The sequence below is a fragment of the Passer domesticus genome, chromosome 3, assembly GCF_036417665.1.
Source record: "Passer domesticus isolate bPasDom1 chromosome 3, bPasDom1.hap1, whole genome shotgun sequence".
NCBI lineage: Eukaryota > Metazoa > Chordata > Aves > Passeriformes > Passeridae > Passer > Passer domesticus.
The window spans coordinates 89,434,111-89,458,667 of NC_087476.1; the positions used below are offsets into that span (position 1 = coordinate 89,434,111).

A 24,557-nucleotide genomic window follows, 5' to 3' on the forward strand; every position below is an offset into this window, starting at 1 on the left:
CCCTCCAGGAGAAATTCAACCAGCTGCCTGCATAGCTTTTAGCTTCCTTTGGATGTTTTCAAAAATAAAACTGGTTTAATAAGTTATTAATGAAAACAGTTTGGTGACTACTTTGTTAGAGTATTTATCCCATCTCCTGTTTTCTGTATTTATACAAAACCTGTAAATAAAACATATTCTTTTGGATCTCCCTATTTTATCTGTGTTTTCACACCATGTTCATCAGAAAATCTGAACATGGGCTTTTATGAATCAGTATGAATGCCTAAATAAATAATGGTTTATTGCAAAACACAGACTTAGTAATCAATTCATGAAGACTCTCAAGACTTTAGCCATATAAATATGTGTGCAAAAGCTGAATGAACAGTCAACACCAGGGAGATTCCTGCAACCAGAAGAAGACTGGAGTGCTCTCTCTCCTGCTGTTCACAAGATGAGTGGAGGAGTATGTGCTTGCAGAATGTGTTGAAGACCTGGCAGGATTGGGTGATAAAATACTTTGCTAAATTATATCTTACATCTGCAGAGACTTGTACTTCTCATCTCTTCTGTCTTTTTTTAACTTCTGTTGTGTCTGCTTTAAATAAGAAATATAATGGCTCATGAAAGGATGTGGAGTAGGGTGTAGGTTTAAGAAAGTCACAGAACAAAGTGTTGTGCCGGGTCTTTGAATTTCTTAAAATTAAGCAGTCTTTAGAAGCAGAGCTGTTCACCTTCACTCACAACCTTGGAGCTGCTCTATGGAAAACCTTCTGTGTTTGACAGGAAGAGATCTATCCCTGTTAGTCACTTTTAGTTAGGCTTAATCACTTAATCTTACAGAAATGGTACTGCCGAACTGCAGCCTGCTCTCTCCAGGAACGGCTGCATGCCCTGTGCCCAGAGCTGTCTTTTTGTGTTACGTGTCACCGCAGACTTTAGCCAGAAAGGTTCTGAACTTGGAATGGGAGCACGGAGTCACTGGCTAAGACACAGAGCCCCAAGCAAACTGGAGGGGGAGCTAGGAATAAACAATAAAATCAGCTACAGGGTAGGTACAAGAAACAATCATAGGCCAGCAGCCTATGGGGAGAGAAAGGACAAAGAAAACGGTATATAACCTTTTCTATATTTAATACCATTATTTCCAGAGAGATCTGGTATAGTAACCTTGTCTTTTTTATCCCTTTTTTTTTTTCCCCCTGAACATTTTGGTACCATCCGCTGCTTTCAGCTCACCAGTACAGGTACTCACAACGGGGGCAGCTGGAAGCACATCCCTCAGTGCAGTGTAAGTAACAAAAAGTCAGCATAAGCTGGTTTAATAGGTTTTGTGGGTAGATTTCATGGCTTGTCCTAAACTCTGTCCTGCTGTAACTAGGCAGCTGTTTCTGGTATCTTTGCAATTTATGGGTAGTTTGGGTTCAGATTTGCACCTTTTCACGAGGTGAGTGCATTATTCATGTTGAACCAGAGATTAAGTGAGAATGTAAAAACTCAGCAGGAGCTGGGAAATGCTGCCTTTCATAGAAGAAAAGTGCAGTTGATCACTTTTAGGAAATAACCTGCAAGGTGGGAGGGAGTTCAGGGATGGCAGTGAGTTCAGAATTCAGTGGGGGCTGCAAGGATGGTGGGTCACCGATGCATGTCTAGGCAGATGTGCTCCCAGCCCTGGAGGGGCCTGGGTGTGACATTCAAAATCTGTCCTCGTGTTATCTTTTACATCTGTGCCACTAATTGTTGACATGTTGACAGTGCTGACATTGCCCGCTACTGAAACACAAACAAAAATACTCTAGAGATGCCATGGTTCTGTTGATAGTCAGAACTAGTTTGTTCCCAGTCAAAGAGGACTGGTGGAAGTGGAGAAGATGGGCAACCCTATGGAGATGTCTGACTTCTCTTCAGAGACATTGTGACATTAAAGGCACAGAGATCTAGAATGAGGTTCCTAATTTTTTTTTTCATTAAAAGAACAAACTCCTCACTGCCCTCACCTATCAGGCACCTCCTATATTTTTTATCAGTATTAACATCCCTACTGCAAGTGTAGAACTAGAAGAAGTAAAGACTCAAGTTTCTGCCTAATATATGGAAATTATTTTTCTGGGTTAAACATATTGTAATCCCCTCATTTGAAGTTCACAAGAATTTTTAGTATATCATTATAGAAAGCCTGTACACAAATTTCCAAAGACAAAAAGTGACAGCAGCACAAATGTGGTTTCAGGAACATATCATGATGACAGAGCTGGATGACTGTGGGGAACAGGCAAGGGCAGCAGTTAGGTGTGAATGTGACACTCAACACTCAGATGCTTGCAGTTCACTATTTGCTTTTATCAGAATCAGCAACCTCACAAATGCCTTTCTGTGTTAACTCCAGCCTGCCCCTGGCAGACCTGCATTAACCTTTGCTTATGGAGCCACGGCAGGACTCAAGCAAATAAAAAAACATATTATGTCAGATTCTCCATTGGTGTAAATTAGCATCTCTCCACTGACTTTGAAGGAGTGGCACCTGCTTGCTCAAGTTGAGGATCTTACCCGGTGCTACTGTAGCATCATTAAGTTGTCACATTCTTCCCCTGCCTCTCCTTTTGTTGTCTAGCTGCAACTTTTCTGAGTTGAAGACTAGAGAAGGGTCTTTGATCCTCTGATAACTCCTTGAGGCTCCCTAGGATAATTGGCCAGGACACTTTCTGAATTATCCAGGGTCATTTTTTCTTGCCCTTTTACTTGGAGAGGGATTACAAGCAAGAGAAAAATCTTGGAGCCTTCACAGATGCAGACGACCTACACGAGTGCTGCCGTGTGTAGTAGGTCAGGCACTCCTCCTGACATGAGGGACACCCCATTGCCACCAGGCTGTATTTAACCTATCCTGCTACTGATATGGAAACAGAAGCCCTTCAGGGTGACCTGGGCCCTAAGACTGCCTAACTCTTTTTTCCAAGCACACTGGGGGTGCTGAAAAAGAAAAGTATGTGAGCTGCTTTTCTGCTGATGGAGCTATTTACTCACTGCAACCAAGCAATATCTCCACATTCTATAAAGTTCTCACAGTAAGGCATTTTCTTCAGCTCTAACAATGAGTTTTGCAGCTTTAAACCTCTGGGGCTTTTTTTCAGCATTGTGAAACATATGATCACTGAAAATGTGAAGTATTTCAGTAGCCACTCCAATACTGTATAAAGATGTAACATCAGGTTTATGTGCATATTGGTTACTTTTCTATTTGTTATTGCATAGATTGCATTAGCAGTACAATCAACAGTAATTTATACTTAGCTACAAAAATGTTCAAATGCTATGCCTAAGACTGACCCTTTCCCAGCCATGTTAAAAATATCTATATTCAGTGATGACTTCCCAGAGATAAAACATTTTTGAGATTTGCTGCTTAATAAAAGCATTGTTCTGCTAGGGCATATTTCACCAGGGCTGTACATTTTTTTTTTTTTAAATCAGAATGTTTTGCAAAATTAAATCAAATGCTTTACAAATGTCTCAGTATATTACACTGAGGCAGTTACCTTTTTAACCAAATTTGTAATCTAATCAGGTTTGTCTGACAAGACCTATTTTCCATAAAACCATGCTGACTGGCATTAATTACTTCCTGTCCTTTCATTCTTTATCAGTTGAATCCCATATTCTATTGTTTTGCTGCCCCCTCACCTCCTCTCCAGTTTGAAGTTAGGTTCACTGGCTTGTATTTACCAAGGTCATCATGTTTGTCCTTGCTGAATACTGGCAAAACATCAGTCTTCTTCCAGTCTTCTGGAATTTCTGTGTTATTTCAAGACCCATTAAAAATTAACATGTGGAAGGAAGAATGTCCTCCACCAACTATTTGAGACTCCTCAGGTGCAAGTTATCTGAGCCTGATGAATTACAGGTTTTTATCACAAATAGATATTTAACATCTGATTTGGTTACTAATGGACTGAAAAAGGCTGTGGCTGCCTGATATGATACTGCTGTTATCCTGCTTTTTCCAAATCAAGGAGACATATTTATTGAATATGGCTTTCTTCATTATTAATGATTTTACCACCTTCATCTAGTTCCTGGCAAATTCCATTGCTGGGATTTCTTCTGTGCATCATGTACTTCACATACTCCTTTTTTTTCTTCCTTGCTGGATATATTAAAGTATCTTAATCTTCAGTGTCCTGTGTGTCATAATTTTCCTTTCTGTTCCTTTTTGCTGCAGACCACTACTCGTCCTTCTAATCTCTTCTCCAACAAAATGAAATAACAGCAGGAAGGAGGGAGAACTGTAACTAATATTGTTCTTACCTTCTTCCCTTACTATCCTGGTTTAATCTCATGAATGAAAAAAAAAAAGGCATTGAGTGGATGGATTCGGGAAACCAAACAGCCTTCTTAAAGTATACCAGCTCCCTCTTTCAGGGTATGATTCCCTGTTGTCTGAGGTGGCTGTCTTTCAGCAGGCTAATTCATGTCCACACGTGTTTTCCCTGTCAACTACCTTTTTTGCTTTTCCTTCTGTGCTTGCTTTTCTTCACGGACAGAAGCAGAGAACACCCAGATTTTGCTGAGACAAGAGCCACCATCCATCATCATATGACAGGTACTTCTATTTCTTGAAAGATGAAACTTGGTCCAGCGAGTACTAAATATTTCTAGAGGGACACTGTGGTGAGAAGTATCATGCCAGCAGCAGCTGGGAGGCTTCCAGATGTGTTTATACAGAAATGTGGTGCTCTCCCACCTCCGCATTAGGTACCAGAGTGCATTTGAAAATTAAGTCAAATATAGAGTATTTTTACTACAATCCATGGCTTTGAGAATTTTCATTACAAGAAAAAAAAATTTTTTGGTGGTCATTTAGCTTTTGTGGCTTCCACTAAGCAGATGGGAGAAAAAAAAAATGTGGTCAAGGCTTGGGAGTTTTGCTCTGGGCCTGGGCTAGTGAGCCTTTTGCCCATGGAGAGCGCTCTTAATTTGTGGTGTTTGCTCAATGATTGTGGAATAACGTGTCCCTGAAGCTGCAGCCCCTGTGGTGCTGGTTCCATGGGGCAGAGTTCTCTGAGCTCAGGGATGTGGCACTGGGAATACTTGACAGGCTGCCTGTTGTGAGATAATATGTCTTGTCCGTGTTGCCTTTGGGAATGCTTTCTGGAGCAAACCATCTGTAACACGGCCACTGCACTCTTTTGGGGATGCTCTTGGAATGATCCATAATGGAGACAGAATAAGTGTGAACTGATCAGGGATTTCAGGTACTCAGCACTATGGAGAATTGTGCTGTGAAAGTATTTTAGATACAGACAAGTACATTTTAGATAAACACATCTCCCTTGTCCATTGTCAGTACCTATTCAGGCTTTCAGGGTTAAGAGAATGGCAACAGCAATAATAATAACAGTGATAAAACTATAAGAATTTTATCTAAGTGTGACTGCCTTGCAGGTTTATATCACTGACAAGCCTCTCAATGGGATGAGAAAGAAAGGCTGTGTGGGTCTTGGAGTTGTCAGAATCTACATATGCAGTTGGAGAACCTAGACTGCAGAGGGTAAATGAACTTCAGGGCCCAAGCATGTAAAGGGACCAGTATGGCAGATATGACTGACCATCCGGATTGATCAGATGTCTTTAAGAAAGCAATTTGGAGAATCCCAATCTGTTAGAGTGTCCTATCTCTACCTACACTTACACAAAGTTGCTCTCCATCTCTCTATAGGTCCCTTTCGATCCATAAGCCTTCTGTAAGGTCTCCCTGGAACTTCCCCTTCTCCAAGATGAACAACCCCAACTCTCTCAGTCTGTCTTTGCATAACAGAGGTGCTCCAGCCCTGGAATCATTGTGGACTCATTACAGCAGATCAATGTCCTTCCTCTGTTGGGGGATGGATATAACACCTCAGGTGGGGTATCACCAGAGCAATCACCTCCCCGGACCTGCTGCCCACATTGCTTTGATGCAGCCCAGTACACAGCTGGCTTTCTGGGCTGCCAGGGTGCAGGTTGTGTTGAGCTTCTCACCCACCAACACCCCCTGTCCTCTGAAGGACTGCTGTCAATCCCTTCATCCCCCAGCTTGTACTTGTGCTTGGGATCAACCTGACCCATGTGCAGGATCTTGCTCTTGGCCTCACTGAGCTTCGTGGATGTATTTACATGTTATTCTACTCTATTTCATCAAAATAATAATAAATAACACCAGCAATTAATGGACAAATGCATCAATCATATATTCTGTCACAGAAAACGACTGTGTTAACAAAGTTAGGATTTTTTCAAATACTAGAAAACTAGGAACAGAAATCTGCATTCCCAAATATTAATATAACACTTTTCCTCCAGTGCTAGAAGGGGAGTAGGGATTCTCCATACTTCAAGAAATATCTTAAGGAACAAAAGAAAGACAGAGAACAGGAGATGCATTGGGATTGCAATACTGAGAGCTGATAACTGTGTGCAGCTGGACCAGAGTACCAACTTCAGCAAACACACAAAGAGGATGAGACTCCCCTGCTCAGTCAGTCTGGGAAACAGTGTTGAAATCACAGCTCATCAGTTAAAACATCTTCAGAGAAAATCCACAGAGACAAAACTTTCTTAAAGAGGGAAAAGAAAGAAAATGAGAAAAAGAAAGAAAGCAAAGCTGCTTCTCAAGGGAGTTACGTAAAAAATGAAAAGTTCTGAAATGTATGCAGGAACTAGATGAATTGAAACAATCATAAAAGCAGTAAGACATAATATATTCATCTCAGGAATGATATAAAGATTTCATAATAAAAATAAGTGGATGCACAATCCACATTAACACTTAGGGAATTTGAACTTATCCCTTTTTATGACATCTGATGATGCTTTGGATGGTATTGAATTGTGATTCATGTATTCAGAAGACTTTTTATACCATCAAAGGCATTCTTATGAACAAAATAAGCTCTTGATGAGTCAAAACTGACACAAAATTTTTGTTTAATAAATGAAGTTAATCAATTCAAGGAGGATTGGTCTTACTTTTATATTTTCTACATGTCCTTTTTAAAGATATTCTTATTTTATCAAATCTTTCTGGGTTCCCTTCTCTTCAAGCTATAAAAGCTGGCAAGGGTATCCTTGTGTCAAAAATCAGTGAGCAAAAATAGTTGTCTCAAATTGATAAGCTAAATCTTGTCACTTTGCTTTAAGCTTCCCTCTCCTGCCTCTCTGAGATCAAAACACAGTTACTCTGTGAAATTTATGAAAGAGAAAAAAATAATAGACCATGTGACCTTCATTGGTTCAATTACCTTAACTTTTAGTCTTCTATACATGTCTTAATATAGCCAGCATTTGTCTTCATGGATGTGGAATTGCATATTTTAATCACTAAATCTGTAAATGCAAAAAGTGAGTAATGAAACTTATTTCTTAGACAACATCTTTTTAGTCACTGTAATTTATATTGCTCATCATAAAACCATATGGAATGTCTTGTGTTCCTTTTCCCTCCAAACAATGTGAAGACAATTTCATGTCTGGAGCCATGGCCATGCCAAACAGGGACTAGTGAATCCAGTGTTGTTATAACACAGTTAACTTGGTGACCTTTTGAATGAAAAAATCTATTTATATTGCTGTAATTTCTCCAGTCCATTTTGGAATAATCTGGCCTCTAATTATTAGCTCAAAAAATATTCTGAGCTATCTTTCCACAGTGGATTAGCACCTTCAGATTATAAAGGTATCAGATCACCGTTGAAGTACCTGCTGTCTTTGTCCACTGGCAAATATTAAGCAGCCTAAAAATCATGGAAATTATTTTGGAAATGGAAATGAATTAACACTTAAGACAAAACCAATGTATTCCAAAAAGACAGATATGTAAGAATTGCATCATCATTTTAGGACTGTGATGTGCCAAACAGTTCCTTAAGACTTTCCTCTGGGTGATAAATTAACCCTTTCTCTACTTGTTTCACCTTTTAACATAAAGTCCTCAGAGGATAGTTGCTAAGAAAGGTTTCTGTAAGTGTTTATAGTTTGGGCTTTACTTCAAAATTATAGGCAAAAAAGATTGAAAGCTCATGTTTTTCTCCCTCTTCCACACCAGTGTTGCTTCATTGGAGTAATCAAGACAAGAAGGCAGTTGTAAATTTATATTTGTCGGGCTTTGACAGTTTTCTCACTAATTTACTAAGCTTCCTAGACAAAAGACAAATAATATCTTTGCCATGTATGGGAATTTAATATGCCTAAAATAATGGAGTTGTAAGAAACACACCTTGTAATGTATATCTCTCCACACATTTTGTTAAAGGAAAACATAAAGAGAGGGAAAGGGCCTGTTATAAGATAGGCCTTTTATGAAAAGTTCTGGATAACATAATTGGAATAGAAACAAGGGGGTCCTATAGAAATGTAACAGAACACTATAAAATTACTCTAAAACCTATGGAGCATTATATCTTTTATATGAAGTTTTTTGAGCCATTGTATAGAATTTAATAGAAGAGGTATCTGAGCTATAGGATGGTAGGGGAAAGAAAAAAAAAAAGCTGTAGAAATCGTTATCGTTTTGTGTTAAATTCCACAGGAGTTTTCCATAAGGGCTGGACTGTTTCTGAGTGTATCCTGTGCGTGTTTCTTCTCTCTCTACTCCTGTGGCGAGCTGAACTTTGGTTTTAGTCTGCAGCACATTCTGAATGCACGAGTAGCCTTTTGTGGGGAAAAAAGAAGATAGTTCTCTGTCTCATTAATCTGCAGATTCATGTGGAAGTCTATGCTGTCTTAAACTTTGTTGGCAGGTCACCATGCAGCTGCATGAGCCATTGTGTTTGAGTTCTAAATGGGGACGTACAATAGGCACTGTACCTTCTGGTGTAAAACGTACACAGGAAATCACATACCACTACCATCAGCAACTGAGGTTTTGTATTATTTCAATGGACTGAGGGCCCTTTTTTAGTGCACTAGGGAGCTAAGAAAGTGTACATAAAGGACAGCATAACAGCATCCTTGCCTGACTTGGTAGAAATGACAGAAACTTTTTTTTTTTTTTTTTGGTGTTGTTGATGATATCCATGGCAGGTTGATTATGTATGAGCCACAAACACAAGATTAGTGGTATTATGTTAAAAATATTACTTTTAGAAAGTCAAACAGGTCCAATATTTAGAATTATCAATTGTTCCTACCAGAGTATTCAAAACAGAATTTGGGAAGACAGGAATTGGAAATGACAAAAGGGTCTAAGTTCTTCCAAATCTAAGAAGGAAAAAAAAAAAAGTCATAACAGTAATAAACCACAAGCAGGTCAACAGGTCCATCCACATGAGGAAACCAGCATTTAACAGAGAGGTCTCTGAAACTTCTGAAGAACAGAAGATTGGTAGGAAAGCATTTTTATGAGAATTAAAATGTGCCTTCCTGTCAGGGAGGAAGGGTGTTGCAGGGTGCTTGAGAAATGGAAAAAAAAGTACCATTAAACCCTGATATGAATAAAGATCAGGTGAGAGAGGATGTCACCCTGTGGCCTTTGGAGCTGTATTTCTGTTGCCTCCTGAAATTATGTTTTCCTGAAACAAAGGAACAGTGTTATGAAAAAGTGGGTGCCAGATACTTTAGGAAAATGAGACACAGTGAAGCGGATAAAAGAGACAAAGACAATAGCAATCATATGCAATAAAGTGAAGGCAGCTGAGGTCTGAGACAAAGGTGAATATTCTGAGCCAGCAAGATGACTGAAGCAGGGGAAGGAAGGAGGGAAAGGTGATTCACAATAACATTTGAAAGACATTGGCTTGAATATTTATCAATGTCACAGCAAACTTAGCTTGGCAGCCTTGGTGGCTGACTTTGTTCTTTCGGCAGTTTCCCACCCTTGAGATGACAAAGAGGAATGTAGTTTGAAGCACAGCTCTTAATGTGAGCCCAATGCGACAGCTCTTGGGCCCACGTGCCAACTACACAGGCCACAAAATGGCCATGCCATTTTATAGCTTTTCTATAGACATAGCTGACATTTTTACTCGTATCAACATCCTGGATTCAGGAGGCAAACATACAGCAGGACATGCCGAAAATTCTGTGCAGCTTCTTTGAGTACCTCACTTGCTCTGGGTCTGTTCAAGTGTAGGTCCTATGCCCTGGTCAATGACTGCTACATCTTTAGTTTAGAAATAACTAAAATAAAATTCTGAAGTGATTAATCCACCTAACTTTTGATGGATGCAAAAGTACTCCAGAAATTAATGTTTTTTGGCTGATAGCAAAGGTTTAGTTTATAGTGCTTCTGCAAGAGTTTCTTCTGCACATACACGATGGTATTCTGAACTGACTGGTTGATGAAGGGTAAGATACAGGGACTATTAAATCTCTTAGAGAAGTGCCCAATCAATACATTTTGGAGCTCTACTCAAGCTTATTTCCAGTTTATTCAAACTGCAGCCTGACTCTTATCTGAAGGTAAGGACAGAGCAAAGGTCATGCTACAAAAAGGTAGGAAAAGGACCATGGCTGCCCTTGGTGGCATTGGTAAAAGTGGAGTTAACTCCAAATATCATAGGCTGTAACCAAGGGAAGAATTTGGCTATTTGTTTTGAATCAGTGCTATCAATAAAAGTCTGCCAAAAATAACCAACTGGTAAATATTAATTTAAACAGAAAAATTGGAAGTCAGTTGCACACTGAGTTGCAACATGGGGCCATTCCATGCTGGCAGTAAGAGGATAATGATGCAAAGTGCCAAAAAATACCTGGAAAGCATTACTTCTGTGTGACATCCAATAAAGATGCTGCACACACCCCTACATTTTTCAGCAATTAAATATCTGAAAATGAAAGTGCTCTCTTTCCCCAATTCCCCAACTGCAATGGCCAAACTACAGCCCAGCAATGCTGCAATAGAAGTTTTTCAGGGTGGCCCCTCTGCACAACAGCTGTTTCACAGTCTGATAGTAGCATCTCCAACCAGCTGCTTCAGTTTGCTCCTGGCTGTCACTGCTATAGGTTAATAGGAACAGAGGCAAGAGAAGGGCCTAGGCCAGCATAAAGCAGAAATAACAAAATTTTCTGCCAAAAGGGAGTGTGGGATAAGAACTTTAATGGGCAAGCAAACAAAGAATCAGACTGAAGCCTGAGGCGCTTCAGTGTGTTGGCAATAGACACAGTCCTGGAACAAGTGCAGCCCAGAGTCTAAATTTGAAATGACTGTGGGGCCTCTGTGCCAATAAAGTTTGGCTCTGTGTATACATGTGTGCATGTATATCTATATCCCCACACCAAATATGTAGTTGTGATAATCGCGTAGTAAATTACAGAGCCATATGATGAACTGCATGTGCCTTTGACCACCTCACCTGCCCCCTGCCAGCTAATCCATCTCTATTTGGATTTGCTCTGTCATTATAAACCAAGGCTTTAATCCTGCAAACACTTATGTGTATACTTAACTTTAAGCACTGGAACAGTCCCGTTGAAAACAAGTTTGGCTGGGTGTTATTTCAGCTTTGACTCTACATGCGATTGTAATCCTGCTTTCTACATTTGATGGTAGCAGTTTGGGCTTCTGATTTCTTTTTAGCTGGTAGGACAACACGTCTGGCACTTACTGCTGCTTTGGAGTGTGCTGAGGATAAATCTGTATTATTCCACTGGCTTCAATTGTGTTACACCAATTTACACCACCTAAGAATCTGACCTGTTGAGAAAGGAAAGTCATGAGCATCACCAGATCTAATCTACAAATCTATACTGGGTGAGTGTCACTCCAAGCATAAAGCAAGGGCAGGGTGCAAGTACCAGATTTCTTATCCACACAGTGTGGGGGTTGCAGGCTGATGGTGTTACTCTACTCTGAGATCTATCCACCCACCCTCACTTCATGAATGCAAGGAAGGTCTTGCAGAGCTTCTGCCACCTGCTCTCTCATGGCTTCAGCTCCAGGTTTTCTCTCTGTCCTCTTCCATAAGCTGTGCAGAAAACAAAGAGAAAGGCAGCAGAGGAGAAATGTAATTTTATACTGCAAAATAACATTCATAAATAACACAAACACTGAACCCTACGAATAATGGATCTGTCCTTTAGGGACAGTCCTTTCCGTGTCATTGTCTGGTACTTATGTTGTTGTTCATCTAACTAATTACTGCTTTGAAAGGTATAGTCCTGCTGTCATGCCTAGATTAGCAGCAAGTGTTTGGCCAGCTACTTTCTTGTCACAGTTGATAATTATTTAATGAGTTCTGTTCTTCCCTAGGAAAGCAAGATTGGGATAGAATTGGACTTATTTTATCACAGTAGCATTGCTGCACGTGTTGGCAGGTTTGACAGCAACAGCGCTGGATTTCAGCAAGACAGAAGAAGAAGAATTTCCATAAGTTGCTCCTGAATCAGTTGGAAGCAATGGGGAAATTAATAGTAATGAGTGAATCTCAATAGACTCTTACTCATTACTGTGTTAGCTGCCAGCTCTTTCCTGCAGCTGTAGCCGTGCTGGAAGCTGGGTGATGCTCTTAGCTAACAGAAGAGCCACTGTAAGTTAGTACAACATGTTACTGAAATGGGAAACCTAACTTCTGATCTCCAGATTCCTCCATCTGCAGGGGGCCAACTGAAGTCACCCTTTTTTTTTTTTTTTTCTCAGTGGACATCTATTGATATATAAAGGAGTGTCATCACAGGACCACAAGGATCCTTCCTTCAGATCAGTGGCCTAAATAAACATTCGGAGCAACAATGGCAGGTAAAGAAACTCTGTGCTGAGAGCAGGTTAGAACAGCTCAGTCAAAGCCTTACTGTACATGCAGCCACCTGCTGCAGTGGGAAGTATTTTAAAAACTCTGTGGTACTTGTGCCCAGTTATTTTCCTTGCCTTTCAGGAACTTTTCAGGAAAACTTTATATGGAAAATGTTAACTCATTGAAATCTGATTACAAGAAAAATGTAAAAAAAATATGTGATCAAATTAGAGATGTTACATTTTTTATTTTAATTTCAAAATATATTTTAATTCAAACACTTTAAAATTTTCAAAGTCAAAGCAAAGTATTTGGGCTAACCTTAAATACTTTTTCTCTGTTAGCACTTAAGTTCAAGGAAAAATTGGGAAGATATTTCATTCTGTTTCACAACAGGAACAATATCAAAAAGGTAGACTTTCCCACAAAATGGGAACTAGTTTCAGCTTGCATTTACTGTTTCCTCTCACACTGAGTTGTATTTTTCTTCCCAAAGCTGTAAAGAATTTCTAATTCCTCAAGGCCATGTAGCATGGAGATCTTTTTTCTTAAGGTTACAGATTAATTTTGAGCTCGAGTGCAGTTGATTTCTTTATCCTCTCTCTCCAAAACATGATTCACCTGGATATGTACGTGGTACAAAGATGGGGTTTTTCTGTCACTTATTTCCCTGGAAATGGTACTGAGTCATCAACTAACCAGCACCAGACAATGCCATGATGTCCTACATTGAAGTGCCTTCTACATGGCCACATCACTCAGGACAGCACAGCAGCCAGACAGGGAGAGGTTGGTTTGTCTGAGATAAATGACCTGAGGACTGCTGGTCTCAGCAATCTGCTCCTATAAACAGCAGGAGCAAGTGAACTCTGAAAACAGAAGAATTTCTTGTTAAGCAAGCACCCCCAGTAATGGTAATATATAATAATAATAATAATAATAACAACTTACTCAAAGTATACAAAATGAATGCCTGCCTTTTAAAAAAAAATCTATTTTTAATATTTCTAATATTAAATTTACTATTTTTCCAAGATAGATGGTTTCTTAGCCACCATATTTTCTAAATTTTTGCATGGCTGTTTTCCATTGTCTTTTTTAAACATAAATCTTGTGTTGAAAATGGTCTAATCCTAAATTTACCAAAGCAGTGAGGAATTCCCGTGTTGACTCCAGAGGCTTTTGTCTCATGTCAGAAGTACAGAAAGCAGTTGCTTCCTCTTCATAGTCTTCATCATAAGCTCTGTAAAATGTATCCTGAGATGGTAAACAAATGTTTTTCTGGGAGAGCAGATGCAAAAATAATAAGTGATAAGCATATAGAAGCTGTAAGGGGATTAAAATATTAGTTTGAATAATCTGTTCCTGCTAGGAGGTGTGGATTCCTTACCAAGAACTGAAGGCTGTGCTGGCTGTGGCACTCTGGATCATTCTCCAAACAACACCACTGCTGCAGTTCAGTGATCAGCACTTTCACGTTTTCACAGCCATGTGTCAGCTAGTAATGAAGAAGTAATGATTTACTAGTAGTTCTATGACTACGTTTACCTCAGGTCTAAGATTTAGGTGTATTTTTTTGCTCATGATACTGGAGATGGCACCCCAATAGGCATGGTTTTCTGTTGGCAAGCACATACACCAGTTTCTTTGGAGGGGTTTTCTCTCTGCTAGCTGCATAAGTAAATAACATTCTGTGCTGATTTATTTGTAAGAAAATGCACAAAGTTGCTGAGATTTGCAGTTAAACACTGGAATTTACCTTTTTCTATGCACAGGTTGGTATACAGAGCCATGATTTCATTATGGATGTCATTTTCATTGCAGATAACCAGTTACTGAGTTACTCCTGAAAGGTGAGGAAATTTCAAGCAATTCAATTAATTCTCTACCTCCCTAACTTGATGTATTCTGTATTAAACCCACTGACATCCCAAATGAGGATCATGCCAGCAGGGAAAGAGGTTTACCTGGTTAGCTTGATGTGTCCTAAAATTATATCAAGGATTTGGATAACCTGTAAGTTACTGAAGTAAGGGCATTCCTATCTCTGATATATCCTTTATCCTTCCTTCCTGCCTCACTGGCTGAGCTATGCCGTGATAATTACAGAAGGGAGACAGGCCCAGAAAGGAGCCATTCATGCAAGATAAGGCACTGAACAAATTCTAAATCCCCTCATCTGGAGAGAGTTTAGGGCTGAGTTTGAATCTGATGTTTACAGTCACTTTCAAATGTATCCATATTTTCACTATAAGATACAGTGAGCTGTAAATATTCCTGTGTCCAGATGGTGCTAATGAGAGTTGCTCTTGCTTCCTCCAGTAAATCTATCCCCTCCTTACCTTCTTTCACTTTTGGCATTATGGCAGAACCATTTAAGCCTCTTATGTCAGGTCTTGCCAGGCAATGTCTGAAGAAAGTTCACCCATTGTAGATATCATAAAATCAAGGGGCAACTGCAGTTTTATAGGGAAAAGAAAACAAGAATCATTAGAATGAAATCCTTGTCTGCCTTACACCAGTGCAATATGACTCCCAACAGTATGATTTCTCTGTGCAGAAATCAAAAGAAGTTCTGTTTGCAGAATAAATAAAGGCAAAAGGCAAAAAATAGCCTATTTCTCTGTGGATAAATTAATTAGCAGTGCAAAATGCAAGTGGGAATAATGCCCTTCCATTCAAGATATTCTCATTTTATTTTGAACCCAGAGTGCATCTGGTGAGGTTTTAAAGCACTGCACATTTACTCATTTGACAGGGGTGAATGACACAAAGTCAGCATCTTGTGATCAACAGGAAAGGAAAAGAAAAGAAGAACACGCGTTATTCTGATGTCATCTCCCATTGTTATTGTTGTTGTTCCTCCAAATAATGGAATTCTGGAAGCAAGATCATAAATCTCAAAGCTCAGCATTGTCTCATTTGGAGATCAAGGTCCTGGTTGCTGATTGATTCATGCATTTTTCATTTGGCTAGCTAATATCCTTTAAATGGAACAGACACTTAGGCAGTGAAACTGGAGCTATTCTCCTCTCCCTTCAAAGGATTTAGTCTATAAGTTAAGAAATTTCTCATATGATAGAAAATATGATTTGTGGAAAACAATGAATATTATTTGCCTCAAAAGCCTAACATTAGTTTTCTTGGCAATGAGTCTGGTGCAGGGTGCATTGAGAGCACTCAGCTTTTAAGGTTAGATTGTAATACCTAATTCTTTGAATTATCCTATTGGAATGAAGAATCAAGACATCACTTGAAACTGATAAGAGTATCACAATCTAACCCTGAATGAAATTTGCAAAGCCGAGTGTTCTCTAGAAGAATGAGTCCATAATCCATATTTTTGTGGATATGTTCTACCCCTATTTGTAATCTTTAGACAATGCACGGTCATGGCACTGATGTAGTTGCTTATATCTCACTACACCTTTGGTGATTTTAAAGCTGTCTGAGATTGTAGAAGGAGTACAATAATAGAAAATTGCACTTTCTTCCAAGTTTTAAATGTTAATTTTTACATAAACAGGATGAAGAATATAGTTTTAAAAACCTGTTCAGGGATCACAGAACTCACTATGACAGGTGATGAAGAGAGGATACAGACAGCTTTTCTACAAGGAGTTATTTGTTTTTTCTTCAGACCCTTAGGTAAATTCCAGTTTATGTCAGGCTTATGATATAAATTTAAATGCCTCAATGAGTGTTGATGTCTTTCCTGTTTGATCCTGCTTCAATTCTGGCCACAGTTCTCTCAAAAACTCACCTTTCTGGTAAATATTACAATCTCTCAAGCATTCCTTTGCAGTGGGATTACAGTTATCACAAGTAATAATTATTCTTACTGCTTTAGATTCAAAAGTGCATGTTGAACCTGTACTACCTCCTAAAACATAGCCAAAAATATATTTGGATTGCTGCTTAGCACAAGTAAAATCTAAGAGGAGCGTGAGGTATCAGGATCAAAAACAGCAACACCAATACCTTCATCCATCTGATAACAACTGCTTGATGGAAAATATTACTGTACCCAAAGTAGTCCTTTGCCACAGTTCTGGCCACAGTTCTCTCAAAAACTCACCTTTCTGGTAAATATTACAATCTCTCAAGCATTCCTTTGCAGTGGGATTACAGTTATCACAAGTAATAATTATTCTTACTGCTTTAGATTCAAAAGTGCATGTTGAACCTGTACTACCTCCTAAAACATAGCCAAAAATATATTTGGATTGCTGCTTAGCACAAGTAAAATCTAAGAGGAGCGTGAGGTATCAGGATCAAAAACAGCAACACCATTACCTTCATCCATCTGATAACAACTGCTTGATGGAAAATATTACTGTACCCAAAGTAGTCCTTTGCCATTCATGGTTCTGTTGGATTCCCTCTAAAATTGTAACAATCTTAAAATTCCATCTCTTATGGCACATAGGGTTATTTTCCCTCAGCCCAAAAATAGAGCATTGGATTCCTGAAGGACCTGTGCTCACCTTTCCTGAGCTGGGGTTTGGGCTCAGGATGACTCCAGAGAGTGATGACAAAGAGAGGTGGATACAGAAGTCATAACAGACTTCTGGTAACCCTTGGAAAAATTTGAAGAAGCCCATGGGTGCCTCCTTTTCCACGGGAGAATGGACATTGTCTCCTAAATGCCTCCTAAATGCCTGGTTCCTGGATACAATGGGCTGCTGGGAACAGTGCAGCAGCAGCTGAGATGTACCCTTTTTTTGTCTGGAAAAAAATAGAGCAGCAGTGAGGAAAGAAAGATAGAGCAGCAGTAAAGAAAACAGCTGAAAGAACTTTCCATCAGAGTTAATTGAGTCATTGAAAGAGAAATCTGACAAGACAAAGCAAGGAACAGTGAGAGGCCTGAATAGTGTGAAGGGATAATAAGTTAAAAGGAACTGTGTGAAACGCTGAAACTGTGTGACTCTTCCTCCTGGTAACAAACATCCTGCTAAAAAAAATTAAAATATATGATTCTGGACTAGAGAAATAACTCATAGTTCCAAGTTATATCTGTAATCCAAGGAGAAGGAACACGACATTTAAGCTGAGAATCAAATGTTTAGAAAAGAATATATTGAACATATTATTTATGAATATATATAAAATATATTCTGCAATATCATTCCAGATATTGATGGGCTCAGAGCCTTACTAGCTGAGGTAAGTCCATCTCCTCATGCTGAGAGAAAAACAGCTGTGGGACAGGGAAAGTTTTCACACCTGAGCAGAGTTCTTACAGCAGCATTTTCTGAGGGTTTTCTGAGCAGACAGAGAGACGAGAGGATCTGACCTTTTTCCTGCTGGACTGCAAAGGTTGTTTCCTGCACTGTCAGAACATTGCATCTGATGTTGTATCTGTGCTGGTGTTTTGAGAAAGACTGTTATTCTGGTGCATGCTGGAAAATAGATTAAATTCTTCTGGAAGCTGTGGATATTTTCTGTAAAAATGAAGTGCTACAGAAGAGTGGGGTTTTTTTGGGGTTTTTTGGTTTTTGTTTTGTTTTGTTTTGTTTTTCTTGTTTGGTTGGTTGTTTGTTGTTGTTTGTTGTTTTTCTTTTAACTTTTCTCCTCCCCTAATTTCCTTCCAGGTAATTCTCTGAACTTCATGACTAACATCTCATGTCATCTGTTGATGCTGAGGAGAAATTGGGAGTTTCCAGGCCTTAGTTCCACAAATCATTTAAGCACACATTTAAATGCTTCTCTGTTCAGGCACAGAATTGAAACACCTGCTTTAATCCTGCAAGTACATGTTTTAGTTTACAGCAAATAATCTGGATAGGGGCATAACGACCTCAGGACAGGATCTGAACCCTGTGGAAACCCTGTGGAAAAACTCACACCAGCACCAGTAAACCTCTCAGATCACAGCCTCCCTTGCTGAGTTTTGAAATAAATAGTCCAAGGGGTATTTTTGTAGGAAGGTAAGGGGCAAGGGGGAGAGGGTGGGATGGCACAGAGCCGTGTTGTGGGTGCCAGGCCCTGCTGGCCTCCAACACCTGTATTCACTCCTCCATGCTGCAGCCCTCGGGAGAAACCCTGTAATAACAAATACACCTGTGCAAACACCCTTGGTTTCATGTTTTCTTGGGGTTACTGTAGCAAGAGCAATGTGGCACAAAAGAAAATACCAAGCTAAGCTCCGTGGGAACCTGCTCTGCCTGGTTTCAAGTGAGGTAAACACTAATGCTAGTGCTATCTTTTGGCTTTGGGTGAATTTTTATTAATGTACCATGGGAACCTGAAGAATCAGTTGCTGCAATTAATAAGATGTAAGATACCATAAATTGGTCTTTAAACATTATTTTCTTGATTTCCAACTTTAATATTGTAAATCTTGTTCAGCAATGTTCTTACGTCCTTTACTCCTGCAGCTCTAGGTCTTCCTGGAGCTTCTGTAATTTGTGTTTTAGACTTTTTGGTCCACCTAAAGGGACTTAAATCCAGTGCACAGGTATTTCTAGATGAGCCCCATCTCCACGTTGCCCATTTTCCCTGTATTCCTTCTATACACAGGTTATGAGTAGGAAATTTCTTATAACTTCCCAACATCATCTAGAATTTGCACTGATGAATTTCCATCTTCTTATTCTCATCCATCTTCTTCATTGGTTTGAGCATAGATAAAGAACTGCCTGCCTGGAGAATTCCCTGAGAGGACCTGGGCAGAAGGGTTTGTTCTTGCTTCACTTTAGCAGCCTATAAATATCAAGGAGCAAGTCCTTTGGGGACAGTATTTTCTGTGCTTGGTGACAATTCAGACAGCTGGGGCAGAGCTGGCAAAGCCTTTGGCATACTAATATTCTTCTGCACAGGTTCCAATCCATTTTCAGGCTCAGATAATTCCAAACCACCTGAAATGGCTTTCAAACCAGGGCCAAAAAATGTAAATTATCCAGTGCAGAAAAACATGTTCAGTGAAATATGAGGGTTGAACTATGTGAGAAAGATTTCTTTGTGAATAGTTAAGACTTGAAAAGAAAGCCCAATAATAAGAAAAAATTTAGACAGAAGGTACCAGGCTAGATGATGCTACTTGAATGTCTTTTCATTCTGTTAAAAAGTTTCCTTAATGGCTTTTTAATCAAATGCTTGTGTAATCTGTTTGCTTTAACCAGATGCCTTCTAGTCTTCCTGTAAAGGCTGGAAATCTGAGTTACAAATTGATGAGAGGCCCTGAGTGAGAAAAGTTTATATTTTTCCAAAGAGCCACAAAGAAGACTTAAACCCAGTGCTTTTCTCTCGGTGTGTGCTGACCTGTCTGCTTCCAGGGTGCAGTGGTTCACTCAAAATTCAGCCGCAGGACACTGATCTCATCCTGCTTTCCTGAAAGCCTCTGGGGCTTGGTGCAAACACAGATTAGTGATACTTCAGCCTCCTGTAGCAAATGAACAGCAATTTTCCACATGCCTTTTCAACACTCATACGGCTCTGGTTGCCTTGATGAGGGGTGAGTTGGTCATCAAGAAGTGCACAAAGAATTACAATTTGCTGCCTCACCCTTATTTCTGCTAGTGAGGCCAGGACTGAGGTAGTCATCAGAAAACAACTGTGAAGCCAGGATTGAGTCAGGAGTCAGCAAATAACTTGCAGGATGTTTTTCTGGGATCTGTTTTTCTGCCTGGAGCACTAAAACCACACTAAGAACTAAACTACTCTTATACCCAACAGCTGATAAAAAGTCCTGATATGAAACCTTCTGCTTACATTAGTGTTTCTGAGAAGTGTCAGATCTATCTGAGGTTATGAAGAGGATCAGTATTGAGTAACTCCCACTTCTGGCTCTGGCCATACCAAAATCTAATCCTATACCTGTATAAAAGCATGTCACAATGATATAAGCACTGTTATATGGGGATTGCTATGATGCCATTTTGTCACTTGAGGCTATTCTTAGACCTGCACAGTGAGAGTTTGGGGACAGAGTTTGGTTCTGTTGTTATTTTGTCTGCTCTTCTTAGTGGTGGCTTGTCTGCAGATCCAGTGACAGACTCACTATTTGTATGCAGCAGAGCAAGAGGTGCCAGCGAGGCCTTCCCAGCGCTGTTGTTTTGCCACATTTCCTTTATTAGTGGGAAAGTAGCAGCCCTGCTGTCTTCCCCCGGCTGATGCTCCCTGTTTCCCCAGTGTCCTGTTGGGCAGTACCCCTTTCCCCTGGTCTTGGCAGGCCACATTCCAGTATCCCGTATTCCAGGAGGGTTTAGGAGGGGATCAGCCACCAGAAAGCGGCTGGAAGGCTCCGGCTCTGGATGGCGATGCCGTGGGTGACGGGATGGCTCGGGCGGCCCAGGCTGGGCGCAGCAGCCCCACATTCACGCTCTGCTGCCAGGCTGGGGCTGCGTTTCATTATCGCTTGCTGACATCTGCTGGCAGCGCCACGAACTATTTCGGAGGGACACGAGAGAGGCATTAGGGGCAAGCTCCTCGCTCCAAAGTACGTAAGCAGCTTTCGGGAGAGCCGGGAAACGGGGGATTGCAGGCAGGCCGCGGTGCTCGCTGGGCCATGCTGGCTCCACTTAAGGCTGTCCCTTTCCTGTGTCTGCCGAGGGAAACTGTAATGGGCAGCCCTGCTTAAGAAGGAGTCCATGGCCAGTCCGTCCATCCATCCATCCATCCATCCATCCATCCATCCATCCATCCATCCATCCATCCATCCATCCATCCACAGCCCCTTGCCATCAACCATTTCACTCAAGATACCAGGAATGTAAATGACATGCTCAAGGTCAAAGGGTGAGTTAATGACAGACTAAGACTCCAGCTGCTCTTCAACCCCGTGCCTTTAAGGGCCTTCATAAGCACCAGCAAATGAAGGCTGGACTGGTCCCTGGCTGTCGCGGGTGTTGTTATGGTTGCCCCCATTGTCTGCATGAGTTGACTGAAATGAAGAATTGAAAATCCTAGAAACATAGAATGGCTTCAGTTTGAAGGCACCCTAAAGACATTAGTTGCAACCCCCCTGACATGTGCAGGGACACCTCCCACTAGACCAGGTTGCTCAGAGCTCCATGGCCTTGAACCCTCCCAAGGATGGGGCATCCACAACTGACACTAAACACATTAGGAAAAAAAGCTAGGTGTAGGATTTCTACACAGGTGTTCAGGTTATTTTTGAGCAGATCTCTGGTGTTTCAAGTTAGTGCTGCCTCCAAGTATTTACCTGGACATGTTTCCAGCAGTTATTTGTCCTTAACGTGCCACTCAGGAACAAAGCTGTTTGTGGCCTAAGGGACTAGAAGTAAGCAGGCATTACTTTTAATGTGCTGCTCATGTCTGAGCCGAGTCCTCAGAGCACTACATAGCACTGTGGGCTTTTACTATGCCCTGGAAATCACATGGACACTAGTGACAGAATCCTGTGGCCTTCCACTATCTTGGCATAAATTCCATTTTGGGTGGCTCATGCTCTAGTGTGGCCTGGAATTAAGAGCTGAATTAAAAAAAAAGAAGAAAAGAAAAGAAAAGAAAAGAAAAGAAAAGAAAAGAAAAGAAAAGAAAAGAAAAGAAAAGAAAAGAAAAGAAAAGAAAAGAAAAGAAAAGAAAAGAAAAGAAAAGAAAAGAAAAGAAAAGAAAAGAGAAAAACCATCTCAGGTGGGAACAAAAATATGCAGAGAAAATACTAATTGGGAATTCAGGGACACTTTTACCTTACTGTGCTCTTTTTCACTGAGCTGGAAGAAAATCAAATTAATCACCTTGATGTACGTTAATACACAGATGGTAATTGTGTCATTTACTGTATCTTAAATGCTGGAACTGATTAGCTTTTATCAATCCTCTGAGCACTCTAAGAGGACGAGGCACCTAGTAAACAAAGACAAAGTATTCTTCTCTGATAGAAGTGATGAAAGGAGAGACTATTTATAAGGGATAGGAGGGTATTTTTTACTTTGCACTGGAAAATGAACAGTTAGCTTGCTAGCCATTAAAGCCTGTAAAAGCAACTTGAGTTTATTAGCTATCTAAAATCCTCCCATATTTTAGCTCATGAATGGGTACTGGGAATTATTTCTTTGTTTTTAATGTGTTGATGTACAGCTAAAAAAGCTCTGTCCTATTCAGAGTTTACACAATGCCAAGAAAATAAAAGTCAGCATTGGAAATCACCAAAGGAAAAATCCAAAGGTCTGCACCAAAGAGAGGTGTGGCCAAAATACTCCCTGAATAGCAGACGGTGTGGATTGATATATAAGCACTTCTGGCCATTCCTATCAGAAATGATGCACTGTGTGGGATTCACTGATCCAAGCCAAATGACAAACACAAAGAAGTCACATGAGTTGTGCAAAGGAAGCTTTCAGTGTTCTCAGAGCTCAGGGAGTCATCTTTTCGGCAGGCGTGTCTGAATTGCATTCCCAGAAAGAATGCACTGGAGCAGGAGCTCTCAACAGCTTCTGATCTGTAACCCTTGAAAATGTTTCTGCTGAATGTTTAGATGCTTACAAAAAATAATATAACTATTTGCAGTTCACTTTTCTTAGGCATTCCTTAAAAATAACTCACAGATCTCCTAGGGTTTTTTACCTCATGTTAGAAACTAAAGCCCAAGTATCAGTAAAAATAATTAAAATCTTATGTACAGAGCATACAGATGATATAGGCTTGAAATTCCTGATTTCATGAAGAAATATTGTAGGCATGTGTTCAGAACACTCTTTCAAATGCTTAAAAAATATGAAATCAAGGAGGAGAATTGATGAATAATTAAGGGAAGGAATATGCTTCCTTTTGACACTTAAGTAAGAGATGGCACACATGTTTTGGACCAGGTAGATATGTGGACAGCTTATGTACATGGCAGAAGAAGTCACAACACTGTGTGCTACAGCTGGGGTCTCTGAAAGATAGTAATCCTAGAAATCCTTTGGGCCTGTGGTGGTTGTGCCAAGTGGGCTGACTTAGGGCTGTCCATGCATGCCAAATTTTAAGGATTGTCTCCCAGCTGACAGAGAATTGAGACAAGGAAGATATTGTGGCTAACATCATGCAGACCTTTTGGCAGTGATGGTGGAGAGATGCAGGCTTCTTGGTTTTTGCTAAAATTCTGGCTTTTCAGTTTTCTGCTAGCACAAACCATGAAAGGGTGAAATGCTAAGTACTAATCCAGAATTTTAAGATATAATTCAGGGATTTCTGTATCAAATGGTCACTGCCTAATGAGAATGGCAGTTTTATTGTGTTCCAAAACAATTGCACAATTGTGTGTTTTATTTTCCACATCAGATAACTACATTGTTTGCAAAACCACCACTATAATGCAAAATGGGGACTTCACTTTCACTGAAATAATCTGGAAATACATGATTGAAACTCCCAAAACAACTTTACCCTGCCATGTTACAGCTATATACCTGCTGCTAGACTCGCAAATGGCCCATTTTCAGTTGGGTAGAACACAGAGTGGAAATGATGCAAAGTCTCACATCTGCAATGTTTTGTATCACAGTCAGCAATGATGATGTTGGGTATATTTCCCCATTCACTTCTGTTTCTCTACAGAATTTGCTTTTAAAGTCAGAGTTCAGTGAAAAGTAGAAATAAATGGTGGAGAGACTGCTGAGGGAAGTTCACTCATCTCTGTTAGAGAAATGATTTGTCATGGATTTTTTTGCCTTGGTTGGTCTTGTTTTTTCAGACAACTATCTGGGTAACACATGAAAAAGCTTCCATTGCAAGAACCGACACTGCTGCATATTACTTTAAATGTGCAGAGGACACATGCAGAAAGGCCACTTCTAGACTTGCTATCCATTTAAAATACATTATCCATTCTTCTACTACTGTTCCATCCTCGCAGTATCTGTCTCAGTATCTTTCTCAGTCACTTCCCATCATTTAGATTCAAATGCTGTCCCAGAGTGTTTC

The 24,557-nt window shown here is 40.1% G+C and overlaps 3 long non-coding RNA genes across 5 annotated transcripts; 2 read left to right on the top strand and 1 right to left on the bottom strand.

Moving 5' to 3' along the window:
* The first annotated feature begins 520 nt into the window (after positions 1–520).
* On the top strand, positions 521–6,415 carry LOC135297078 (uncharacterized). The gene is made up of 5 exons (XR_010359101.1): positions 521–1,033; positions 1,217–1,273; positions 4,524–4,582; positions 5,699–5,882; positions 6,322–6,415. It is a non-coding gene; the product is annotated as an uncharacterized LOC135297078 (long non-coding RNA).
* Positions 6,416–11,512: 5,097 nt separating this feature from the next.
* LOC135297077 (uncharacterized) lies at positions 11,513–20,955 on the bottom strand. Of its 3 annotated transcripts, none has more exons than XR_010359099.1 (7): positions 17,983–20,955; positions 17,174–17,414; positions 15,029–15,142; positions 14,077–14,184; positions 13,830–13,967; positions 11,752–11,921; positions 11,513–11,650 (listed from the first exon to the last, which is right to left on the bottom strand). It is a non-coding gene; the product is annotated as an uncharacterized LOC135297077 (long non-coding RNA). The 3 variants fall into 3 exon arrangements; XR_010359100.1 differs by having other exon boundaries at positions 13,830–13,929; positions 17,913–20,955; XR_010359098.1 differs by having other exon boundaries at positions 17,913–20,955.
* Positions 11,571–12,763, top strand: LOC135297079 (uncharacterized). Its single transcript, XR_010359102.1, has 3 exons — positions 11,571–11,707; positions 12,206–12,482; positions 12,593–12,763. It is a non-coding gene; the product is annotated as an uncharacterized LOC135297079 (long non-coding RNA).
* Positions 20,956–24,557: the final 3,602 nt, after the last annotated feature.